Source organism: Panthera tigris, chromosome D4 (genome assembly GCF_018350195.1).
Source record: "Panthera tigris isolate Pti1 chromosome D4, P.tigris_Pti1_mat1.1, whole genome shotgun sequence".
NCBI lineage: Eukaryota > Metazoa > Chordata > Mammalia > Carnivora > Felidae > Panthera > Panthera tigris.
Window position 1 is genome coordinate 9406171 of NC_056672.1, and position 13468 is coordinate 9419638.

A 13468-nucleotide genomic window follows, 5' to 3' on the forward strand; every position below is an offset into this window, starting at 1 on the left:
GCCAGCATCTTTCCACTACAGGGGAGCCTGGCCATGAAAGCGCCCAGGAGGAGTCACCTTGAGGAATGTGTTGTGTTAAAGCCAAATAGCAGAACTGTGTATGATATCTCTTATATCAGAAAAAAAAATGTCAGGGAGGAAGAATCCTGCCCAAGGCAAAATGCCAACCATGAGACAGAATGGCAAGTAAAAAATGGGCACAGTTGTGATATACTGATGGGGGTAAAAACCCAAGATGATGGGAGAGTATGTCAGAGGAGAAGGAGGAAAGAATAAGGAACTGCCAAAATGGAAGGCAGTCTGGATGTGTCCCAGAGCAGAGCACCATAGAAGAGCAAAAAGAGGTACAGCATATAAAACATCTTGTAAAGAGCAGTGACATCTCCCTATTTTACACATCCAGAACCTCAGTTGATGGAAGGAAGTCAAGGGCACTGCACAAAGTCCACCCAGTTGACCAAAGGTCCTACAAAGAGTGATTCAGCTTCACATTCTCACTGTGCAGGTTCCAAAGTCCTGATTCTACCTGGAGAAACATTCCATGGACCCTCCTCAACACTGCCCGCCTCTACTAAGACTGGGAAAAGGCCAACACACAGAATCACTCAGAAAAATGGGAAAAGGAGGAAAGCAAAGGGGGCTGGACAGCTTGCAAGATGAGACATCTACCATTAGAAAATAAATACACCGCATGTACTGATGGAAATTTAAAAAAAAAAAAAGGCATGATCCAAGAGAAAACTCTCCATATCAGAATCTAGAAAAAAATATCCATGCAAATAAGGGCCCATTATTTCCCCCTCTGCACGGAATAGCTGGCTTGGAGTTTTAACATGGGAGGAAAAACCAGATGGCGGCAGACGGGCTTATTATAGAAAGTCCACTTGTACTGAAGTTTTCTCAGCGCGCTCCATCACTGCTGAGTGAGGTTTTGTTTTGTTTCCTTCTTAAGTGTAGGGCAGGCAAGTACCAAAATTTGTATAAAGTCTGAAACCTTTTCATGAAAATGTTCTGTTCAATACCTCCGATACATGATATATGATGCCACCACAGGAAAACTAGTGTTGCTACAGACGTTAATCATAATTATGAAAATTTTTAATTTAAATGTAGGTCTGAACACACAAAATACAGTGCATGGCCATCTGTTAGTTTTCCATCTGGGCTCATTTGCAAAATACATTCTGTTTCACTCCCCCCTCCCCCCTCTATTTATAATCTTCCCTGGAAAACAAATATGCCTAATCTATGGCATGCCAGAGCTGAAGTTAGCTATTTACAAGTGGCTTTTAATAGACATGGCTACAGTTGAAAGCAGTAACAGAAACTTCAAGGGTTTTTTTTGGGGGGAGGGGGGTTGTGTGTATGTGTGTATGTGTGTGTATGTATGTGTGTGTGTGCAAGAGACACCTCCTTAGATTGTCAGTAGATTTCTCCTTTGAGAGTATCCCATCCCCATGTGAAAATGGCTTTACAGGTTATCTGTAAGGAACAATGAAAAATGGGGGCGCCTGGGTGCCTCAGATCGTGAAGCGTCCAACCTCAGTTCAGGTCATGATATCCTGGTTCATGAGTTCGAGCCCTGCGTCAGGCTCTGTGCTGACAGCTCAGAGCCTGGAGCCTGCTTTGGATCCTGTGTCTTCCCCTCTTTCTGCCCCTTCCCTGCTCACACTCTGTCTCTCTCTCAAAAATAAATAAAAACATTTAAAAAAGTAATGAAAAATGCAATATTGCTGTCTCTTGGTATCATGCTAAGAATAATATCTAAAACTTGAAGCTTTCATGGCAGCATTTTCACAACAGCCATAAAGTAGAAATACAAATGTCTATCAACAGATGAATGGATAAATAAAATGTAGCATATCAATAAAGGGAGTATTATTTAGCCATAAACAATGAAGGACTGATCCGGGTGCCTGGGTGGCTCAGTCAGTTAAGCATCCGACTTCGGCTCAGGTCATGATCTCACTGTCTGTGAGTTCAAGCCCCATGTGGGGCTCTGGGCTGACAGCTCAGCACCTGGAGCCTGCTTTAGATTCTGTGTCTCCCTTTCTCTCTGCCCCTCCTCTACTTGCACTCTGCTTCTCTCTCAAAAATAAATAATCATTAAAAAAAATTTTTTTAATGAAGGACTGATAACTGATACATGCTACATTGTGGCTAAACCTTGAAAACATTAGGTTAAGTGAAAAGAGACACAAAAGGCCACATGATGCTTGATCTCATTTATAAGAAATGTCCCAAGCAGGCAAATATGTAGGGACAGAAAGTAGATGAGCAGTTTAGTTGCCTGGGGCTGGAAGGTGAGGTTGGGGGACATGGGGAGTGACTTCCAATGGATCCCTTTTAGGGGTGACCAAAGTGTTCCAAAATTAAATGCTAGTGGTTGCACAATTCTGTGAATATACTAAAAAAAAAAACTGGACTGTACACCTGAGATAGGTAGACTTCCTGAAATATATATAATTTGTATCTCAAAAAAGGTATTAAAAAAACTATACAGCCAGACAGAGATGAAGAAATCACTTAGTCTATTTTTTACACTTTATCTTATTTTTATTTTTTATGATTTTTTTAATATTTCATCTGTTTAAGATGGTACAGTGAGGTCTTGGTGGGGAGGCGAAAAATGACAGTTACCCAGCTGGTAGTGGTCAGGTTTCTAGGCGTCCATTCAAGGGTTCTCCCTGATCCGTAATGCTGAATGATGACGCTAATAAATGATCCTAGAGTCATGAACAGAGTGCACTGAAGAAGGAGAGGTTCAAATTCGAATGGAAAGACTCATTAGAAAATTGCCTGGTGAAACCAAATCAAGGCAAGAAAGGCCTTCAATGATGCCGGCAGTATTAAGGACAGACGAATGTACTTGGCTCCAGGAGATCTCTTCGAGGTAAACGCTTCATGACTTTGTATCTGATTGACTATGAGGGGAAGTGGAAGGGAAGCAGACCTGGATGAGAAAGATGGCTGTGATCAAGAAGCCTAGACAAAGTAGGAACTGGAGAAAGACAATGAGTCTAATTCTTACCATGCATTGGAGTCATCCAGAGAACACAGAGTGCAGACACTAAACAGGAAACTGGCATGTGAGAACTCAAAGTTTGTCCTAGAGCTTAGGGCCCAAGATAAAGAAGGAAGCCATCTGGTGAGCATGGGCCGTGAGAACACTGAATGGGTACAGCTGTCCTGGAGCCAGAGCAGAGAGGAGCAGAGACTGAGGACAGTACGCGGGGACTCCCACATATAAGGATGCAGAGAGGAACAAAGAAACATTCTGGAATGAAGGTGGGAAATCAGGAGAGGTCAACAAAAACCAAGGCAGCAGATTTGATCTAAGCCAGTCAGAGGCTCTATGATGGATTTTGGAAGGCATCATTTGAGGCCTCATCCTTTGGTGAGGATTTTAGTTTACTTAGGTAGGCAGGTAATGGGAAATAAATTCAGAAACTTGAACCAGCCAAAAGGTCTGGCTCTGGAGATAGGCAGGATGGGGAAAAATCTGTAAGAGTTAAACGGATTAGATGAGAAAAACTAGTGAATAGAACTAAAAAAAAAAAACAACAAAAAAAAAACAGATGGAAGCTGCTGGAAAATTCAAGAATGAGGCTATCACGACAGACTATGTTATAAAAAGGAAACTACAGTTCTCAGAAGATCTACTGTCACAATGAGGGTGAAAGCGTACAAGTAAGCTTCTGCATTTCTGCCCTAGCAGAGTGGGGGGAACACAGGTACTAACCCAGACCTTTAGGGGAGTAGCAGACTTCTCCCATGTTTAAGGAGGTTAGCCACATTCTGCACTTCCCACTTCTGAGGAAGTTGAACTTGACAATGAGGACAAACAAAAGCCTCTGAATTTTGTTCAGTTAAAATAAAATCCAGTTCCACAGATTCCCACTAGGAAAACCACAAAACCAGGAGTCACAGGAGGTATCGTCCCTGGGACACTGTTATCTCAAAAAAACACATACTGAGCATGTGTTTATTTACCAGGATGAAGCGTACGTCCTAGGAATTGAACGAAAAGAAAGATGTCTTGGCCTGTCCTTAGGGAAATCGCAGGGGAGTCACAGACAGGCAGACTGTTTCCAAATCATAAGATAAATGCTGTGAGAGAGACCTGGGTATGCAGAGAAAGGCATGCCCTACTCTTCAAGGGACTGGCAAAGTGGGGCAGAAGAGGCTTTTCACAGAGGAGGCCATGCCCGGACTGAATCTTGAGGGATAAACAGTATACCAAGCCGACTGGAGGTGGAATGGGCATGGGGACTATTCTCCCAGGGTGCAGAGCACAGCGGAGGGCCTGCAGCTGAAGTGCGGCTGGTCCTGGGAAGCCGGAGAGGCGCCTGCAGGGACCAGAGCGTGGGGGGTCATTCTGCATCCTGCTGGACTTTGTTTCAGTGTCCCCAAAAGCAGGCCCTAAGGTAAGTACTGGGTGCAGGTAGTTTATAAAGCACGGAGGAGAAAACAGAAGTCAGTAAAAGCTGAGTTAACCAGGGGGTTACCTCTGTGGGCACCTGGGCCAGACCCCCTGGAGTCTCCTGGGTAAGCAAAAAAGACCATACTTCCGAATCACCACGCTACAGGGCAGCCTGGACACTTATTCTCCAATTCCCAGCCCCGGGGGTGGAGCATTACTCTGGGCGTGTTCAGCCTACACACACACACACACACACACACACACACACACACACTTTACATTTTCAGATTGAACCTGCCACCTGCTTACTAACACTTCTCCTCCTCTCAGGCAGAGAAACAGAACAGAACGTTAAGGAAGCAGCTGCCTGTGTGTAAGAAGCTGTCTTCCCCAAATGTGGGTGACCTCAGGGTAGCCAAGGGCAGAACATCAGTGGCTTCTGCTAAGCAACCCAGAGCGGGCCAGGGGTCTCCGACTTCCGGCCACGGCTAGCTCACATCCACCTCCACAGCTCCATGCAGGACCTTCATTCTTCCTCAGCCCTGAACGTCTAACCTCCTCCCACTCCCCCGCAGTTATAACACCTCCCTCTGCTGCGAACACACAAAAATGCGCATCGACTGCCACACACGTCCAGAACATGCCACACACCATCTCTTTGTAGTCCCTGAACATCTCATACCATTTAAATTGTTGGTGTCTCTGCCCTTCCCACAGGGCCCAGAGCATGCTAGCATCGATTGATCGCTTGGGCAAAGACTATTTTATGAGCTTTTGGGAAACCAAGCCCTTCCAGTAAATCAACCAATCCAGTGACACCTCAAAAAGCATATATACTTAATACTGAGGCAACAGAATTAAGCTGTCTCAGAGGGGAAGGAATGTGCTGTCTTATAATGTGAACCAAATTAGCCTAATACAGAGCTTTGACTTCCTGATAGTCTTCTGTCAAAAATAAATGAAGCGGGAGAGTCAGAACAGAGTTATGTATTTGAAGCCAAGCTGAAGAAACAGAGCAGACACAAGACATAAAAAGAGAGACAGCACACTGGCTTTAAATACATATAACATAAAGCATCAATGTCTGCTTCGTAACATTTATTTAAAACTTTTTGCCCTCTGAATCACCTTAATTTTGGATATCACTCTTCCCTATGGTCATTGTGAAGAATTGTACATTATCAAAAAATCTTTATTTATTTTGGTATATATTTTCTGACAGGTCAACTAGCATGGAAATTCTGGGCCTTGGGAGGTCTGAGTCTCCTTTTATATTTACCCAGCAAACGTGCTGTTACTCACTGAAGTCACTTGAACTATATGGGCCAGTTTCTCTTGTCAGCTTCTTGGAAGCTTTGAACTGGAAAAAGAAATACACAGCAGGGTAATCTAGCCCTTTGAAATTTGGGATGGCTAGGAAAGATGCACTGTGGTATTGATTTGCAATAGGCTTTGTTCAGACGACATCAGTCTATAATATGATGAGGATTCTTGGATTAAGATGTCCAGTGGTTATAAATGAAAAGCTGTTCTCTTTTGGTGGGGGGAAGGGTGCCAGGTGATATGAGTATGTGATTTTCAGTTACCTCCTTTGTGGGACTTTTGGCACTTGAAAAAAGGCACAGGTCCTTTCATTAGTAGGACAAAAGGCAGCCTAGAAGGACGGGTCGATTTAGAAGTTAATACATGACGGGTTTTCTCAAATGGAGTTGAAGAAGCTGAAGAAGCCACTCTCCTATGGTCCTTATACAGATGCTGTTTATTGAGCTTCCCCCACCCCACCCCAAAATGCTGGGCGAGGTGCTGGCACCTTCCAGCCATGCTGTCCTCACCAGTGTTCGAGAAGCTGTGTGTATATCAGTTTGCTGTGAAGACGAGCAAACTGAGGCTGGGGAGGGGAGGTGAGCTGGCCAAGTCTCAGAGTTGGTGGAGTGAGGGACCGAGATAAGAACTGATTACCATTCATCTCCAAAGGACAGGCACTAAACAACTACCTTGCATGGTATGACTTTGTCCAAAAAAAAAAAAAAAAAAAAACACCCCAAAAAAACAAAAACAAAAAACAAAAAACAAACAAACAAACAAACAAAACCTTCTGTAGCTAGACTGGGTGGTTTACCTGCTGGGTGTTTACAGACATCACCTCCTCGTGGATGGAAGAGAGGTGAGTCAGACCATTCCTTTCATCAGGAATTATTTAAACTACTTTGATTTTTATACCTAACCTTTTTGTCAAAGGGCTTCATTTTAAATATTCACACATTCTGGTTCTACACAGGGTGTCCCTGGAAACCAATGGAATGTGTTTTTGTTTGGTTATTCCCAATTAGGCAGGTAGTCCCGATTAGGACTGCAGGGATCTCCAGGAATTCCAAGTTATTTTCACACACTGATGATGTGGTGGGTGTGATTAAGTCTTTTCTATCATGAAGAACTGAAATCTGAACTATATGGATCTTGGTATCTTTTCATTAGCTATATATGACATTAAACTTTTACCATACAGCTGCTTTCCTTTAGAAAGCTGTCAGGCCATGTCACTCCCCTATTTATAGTCCTTTTAGTGTATTTCACCGTTTCAATTTGTATGTCCTAGTTTTCTGTGAGGTTAACATATTATATTAGTTATTTGGATTTTTTTCAGAATCACTTAGGACCTCAATCTAATTGTAGAGCCTCCTGAAGGAGCCCTTGAATGGAGTGTAGCCCTCACTTGTGCCCCCCATATCTTACAGATACCTGGATGAAGGTCTCATGGGGGATTAGGGAAGAGGGAACAGGGTAAGGTCCAATTTCCACTCTTTCCCAAGGAATTTGGTGCTCTCCTTTGTTATGGATAGAATCATGTCTTTCCAAAAGACATGGAGGTCTTAACTCCCAGTATCTATGAATGTAACCTTATTTAGAAATAAGGTCTTTGCTGGGGCGCCTGGGTGGCTCAGTTGGTTGAGCGTCCGACTTCAGCTTAGGTCATGATCTCGCGGTCTGTGAGTTCGAGCCCTGCGTCAGGCTCTGTGCTGACAGCTCGGAGCCTGGAGCCGGCTTCAGATTCTGTGTTTCCCTCTGTCTCTGCCCCTCCCCCACGCAAGCTCTGTCTCTCACTCTCTCTCTCTCTCTCTCTGTCAAAATTAAATAAACATTAAAAAAAAAGAAATAAGGTCTTTGCATATGGTCATGTCAGACAAAGTCATTAGGCTGAGTACTAATTAATATGATGGTTTCCTTATAAAAAGGAGAAATTTGGAAACAGAGACAGAGACACAGGGACAACACCATGTCAAGATTGAAGTTTTGTTGCCACAAGTCAAGGAATGCCAAGATATCTAGAAATCCGCTAGAAGCTAAGAGAGAAGCATGGAACAGTTGTGCCCTCACATCCTGATGAAGAACCAACCCTACCGGCTCCTTGATTTTGGATGTCTAGCCTCCACAGGTGTGAGGCAGTAAATCTCTGTTGTCTGCACCACCCATTCGTGGTACGATGTTACAGGAGTCCCAGATACTACTACAGACTCTATCTCAGCACTCGGCATGCTCCTCAATCCCAACCTTGCCTCCTCACAACACAGATCCATTTTCTTCGCATCCCTTCAGTTTACTTTAAACAGGACTTGGTTCCATAAATATCCTATCTAGATATCCTGCTACTCACACCCAAAGCCAAGAGGTCCATGAGAGTGGCACCAAGGCCTCTGTTCAGAGGGACACCAAGTGCATGGAGTGCAAATGACAGCCATCATCTCACCCTTTTGAATGAAATACTGGTATTGCGAATATACAACCCAAATACCAGAAGAATGATGATGTCATGCTTTTGCTTTGGTACTGAAAACAGTAGTCCCATTTTCTCTATTATGTCATTTCTTCTTTTATTTAAGCATGTCATTGTAGGGATTCTAATATTTCTGGGGATAAAGGACCTAACTTACAGAGAATAGTGTAGGTGGGAATACTTATTCAATATTTAAATGTAGGAAAATAAGAAAGCACAATGGAGTAGCCCCCATGTAGGGGTGCCCTCCATGAACGGGCTTCTTACTGCTTCTTTTTGGATTTGGGTGAACGGGTGTGTATGCAGCTTGAGGTCTCTGAATCCCTGTGGGAGACAGATCTTTGCTTTGTGGACGTGTGCTCCTTCTGTCCTCCCTTTGACTTTCAAAAGTAAGTTATTAATGCTAATTATCCAGAAGAAAAGTTTTGTTACACTTTGCTTTAGCATTACTCCAACTCTGAACTGTATTTTCTTATTTGTCCATAAAAAAATAATTTTACTCTCTCCTATTAGCTTCTCTTTCACCTTTGGAAATGTCTGAATGGAAAGATTCTGGGGAGTCATGGATAGTGAGAGTGAAAAGGAGTGTGTAGTTTACTGTGGAAAAAGCTTCACTCTGTGGTCTCATCTCAGTCTCTAATAATTGGTTTCAGAATCTTGGGGGTCTGGGGAGAGGTAATAGGACAGATGTCAGACCTGAAAGCAGCTCATTCTTGGTACCAAGGACACTGTATCCATATAAGTTTTGATTGCCCTTTTTACTTTCCTACAAGAGTAGGATCTCTAGCCACCAGAAGAACTGTATGTGTGGGATAACAGTCAAAGGGGCTTATGCCCCTAACTGCAAAGGGCCAAAGGGAAATGTTCACCAGCTGGCAGAGTGAGCTAGAAATTAACAGCGATGCAGGTACTGTGTGCTCCTTTGTAATGACTTAGGTAGAAAAGGGCTGCTTTCTAATAGTTTAGGCAGAGGACTTGATAGAAACAAAGCAGTTACATCCTCCTTCCTATCCTAAGGGAGAAGGTCTTGGTTGTCGCAAAGATTAATCTTCACAGTGATGCCATGTGAAGTCTTCATTTCTCCTCATTTGTTCAACAAATATTTATTGAAGGCTTGCTATGTGCCAGATGCTGTGCTAGCCTCTGTGGTGTTATAGTGAATAAAACATTGCCCCTGCCTGCAGTGGGGGAGGCCAATGTGATCTATATTTATATTAAGAGATATTAAGTGCTAAAAAAAAAAAGATAAAATAGGTTAAAGTACATAAAGAGAGCCAGTATGGGAAATAGAAACAGCTATTCTTTTGGACAGGGTGGCCGGGGAGGCCTCTGTGATGGGGTTAACATGAGAGCAGAGATGAGTGGCCAGTGAGGAAGCAGATCATCTGGGCACAGACATCTCAGGTAGAGGGAAAGTGAAATGGGGAAGGTACACCAAGAACAGTGGTGGAGGAGCATGAAGGTCCAACTAACTTGCTTTGTAGGGGACAAACTCAGGTAAAACTTATACTCCACATGTACCCTGAGGGATCAGGCTGAGGCTGGAACACTGCCTGAAATTACACAGTGCTTAGCTCCCTCCACTTCCACGTTCTGCTCTCCCTGCTCCTTTGATGGCCTCCTCTCAGAACACTTCTTTAATGAGTTGCATGACCAAAAATCCTCATCTCAAGGTCTGCTTCTAAAACAGCAGCCATTGAAGAGTTCCATGCCAATGAGTGCTATGATCTGACTCACTGTTTATAAGGATCACACTGGTGGCTGTGTGGAGAAGCAAGGTGAGGAAGTCATGGTGGGACCAGGGAGAACCCCATAGGAGGTTTTTGTAATACTCCAGGAAGTAACCGTGACTAGGACCAGGACAGTAATAGTGAGTAGGTGAGAAGTGATTGGCATCTGAAATATTTTGACAATTGACAAGGTGCAGTGAACAGGTTTCGATGATGTTTTAGAAGAGAGAAAGGAAGGAATCACAGATGATTCCAAAACTTTTGACCTCAGAAACTAAAAGGACGGGATTGCACAGACTGCGATAGGAAGGCAGGAGGTCCACATTTCAAGGCAGAAATCAGGAGCTCAGTTTCTGACGTGAGAAGGTTGAGATATCTGCTGGATATCCAAGTGTCCTAACCTAACCAGTCTGGAGTTCACAGGAGGGCTCTGGGCTAGAGTGCTGGGAGTATTCATAGACGTGCCACTAAAATGCTGTCACCAGAGGATCGAAGCTAGGTACATAAAAGGTCTCAGGAGTGAGCCCTAGGGTATTCCACCCCTGGGGGTTGGGGAGGTAAGGAGGAACCAGCAAGGACGTCTGGGGAAGAGTGGCTAGTCAGATGAGAGAGAGAAACCAGTGAGAATGGTGCCTTGGCTGGCAATGAAAGAAAGGGCAGCTTGTAGAGGGAGTAAGCAGTACACAGTGCTGAGGAGGTGGAGTAGGATAAGACCTAAGAACTTTCCCACTGGGTTTGGCAGCAGAAGCCTTAGGCTGTCTTGACAGGAGCTGTTTGGGAGTGATGCGTATAGTCTTGGTTCGGGGCGCTGTGGGGGAGAGGCGGTCAAGAGAAAATGGGACATGAGGAAGCATAGACAGTAAGTACAACCAACTTTTCTGAGAAGTTTTGTTTTAAAGTGGAGCAGAGACATGGCAAATGCTTGAGGGCAGAAGGGAGGGTTTTGAGAAGATGCAGATATTACCAAATGTTTTCTAGTCATGCAAATGATCTCGTACAGAGATAAAATAAAAATGCAGGAGAAAAGGGGCAACTTTTAGAGCAATGTCCTCGAGTGGGTGGGAAGAGATAGGACCCAGCCATGACTGAAGGGGTGGGTCTCAGGCAGGTATGTGCATAGTTCACCCTTACTCACAGGAGGTAGGTGATACAGGTGCAGACACAGGGAAACAGCAGGTGAGGTGGTTAGTGCATGTTGAATGGTCTTTTCTGATTATCTGTATTTTTTTTTAGATGTCTAGGACTCATGGTCATAAGCTGTGTCGGGATACCTGATCAGCTGTTACATATCCATTTTCACATTCGTGATGATATAGGTATTGATTCTCCTACCCATTAAAATGTAACTGATGTCTAAAAAGACCTAGACCTACATGAAGGTTAACGCCCTTCCCCAAATCTCAGATTCCCAGGTTGAAGTTTACTTACAGAGATTATGAATACATCAAGCTGTTAATTAATAAAATCAATGTGTATGATTTTAAGAAAGACTAAATTCATCCCAAAGGGCTGATTATTTTTATAGGCAACTTTTCACTAGCAAAACACAGTTTTTAGTTTTAAATTTGCTGATCTCTCCCTACACAAATTAAGGATGGCACACCAACCTTCCCTTTCCAGTCTCCTGGTTTTTGCCACTCTGACCAGCCCATAGTATTATTTACACATTTTTCTCTTTTTATTATAAAAATGTCAGCCTGCAGATTAATGAAAACTTGTCCTTTTTGTGTAATTTATCCTTCGAGGCTGACGGAAAACCTTCAGGGGGAATATAAAAGCAATCAGGCATCCATTTAGAAAAAAAAAAAAAGCCGTGATTATTTTTTGTATGTGGTTTTATATCATTTCACTTTTTCAATATGTCTATTTCACATAATTTATTACTTGACACTTTTTATTTTCAATCATTTTTGGTTGCTTATAAATAAACATGCATTAATGTCAAGAGAATTAGCATTCCATTATAAACTTTATACAAGCTGAAAAAATGGCTTCAGTGAAGTTGCCTCCTTATTTGGGACATGCATATACATTCGATGGTGCCTGTCTAGAGAATTAAACACTGGCACATTTTTTATCTCTGCTAAATAGAAGCAATTCTGAAATGGAGACAGTGATTTCCAGAGCAACATTATGCAGGTGAAGATTATGCATTTTAATGTTGTTCTGTTTGGAAGTTAATCTTAAGATAATTTAAATGGTATCTTAAATAATGATTCTTTGCATCTCCCCAGAAAGAATCCTGGTCCACAGTATGACCATATGTGTTTATATACAGTCCTATATGATGATATGATTTAATATTTCTTAATGCCATAGCTAAAACATGTTATTGGAATATTTTAAAATAAAATAAAGCATTTCTTCACCAGTCATCAAAGCATATCAAATTTGAGCTCCTCTATGTAAATCTAAGAAGAAACAAAATTTTTCAACTAGTTTTGAGATGAAGGCTATTGAATCAGGGTCTGGACAGCAGACAGCAGGGATATGAGCGCAGGGGAAGAAATCATTATATAATTTTAAAGTTATTTCTGGGAAAGTTTAGCATATAACATATAATATTTAAATACAAGTTACAGAAATAGAAGTAAAATACAAACAAAATAAATTTATAATCAAAATAAATTTATCTAAACAATCAGGATAGTTTTCTCTTTAGATTATACAATCATTAGATCATTAAAATGTTAGTAGAAAATACGGTGACAAAATTTACCAATGCCCAGTACTAAATAGATATACAACATTTAAATATTCTTTTTCAAAGTGTGTAAATTTTAGCTAAACCACAGGTAAACTTTAATATCAGTTTTGTACAAAACTAAGATGTGTCTGCCTGAGGCCACAGGATAACCAAAACTGACTGAATGGACCTCCTCTCTTTCCATAAATCCATTTGTGATTGTTGACTTTACTACCCATTGGTCACTATAAATGTTAGCCTTCTCTTGTCTAAAGACTTCAAGGCATCTCATCTGAAACAGGTGTCTTGCAAGGGGATGTCAATTCTTCTTAAGACCTCCACCACCTTGTGTTGCTTCAAGATCCATAATCTGGGACAAATCCCTACAGATTACAGAAGATGGTCATAAAGCCTAACTCTGGAAGAAGGAGTATATCCACTGAAATATTTTTGCCTCTTTATATTTGCAGAACCTAGAGAATGTACAGGGAAATGGATTTTAAGAAGGTAAAACAAGGGAAAAATACAAAATGTATCAATATGGGTATACTTAGTACAGATTTTGCCTTCAGTGTGTTATTTCAATAAGCTAGTGCTTAATAATCTACTTAAAAGACAACAAGACTCAACACTATGCTGATTTCTGTAATGACTGAATTGTTAGAACCTTTTTTGGTAGAGGAAGTAATTCAAAGACTTAGGAAGATAAGAAAGAGAAAGATGATTCATCATATCAGTTTCTGCATACAGCCTCACCCCCACTATGTGCTCAGGAGGGCTAAGAGGGCACATCTTTTTCCCAAAGTGTTGTGAAATGACTTGATAAGAATAGCACCAACACCTCTGAAAGCATTTGT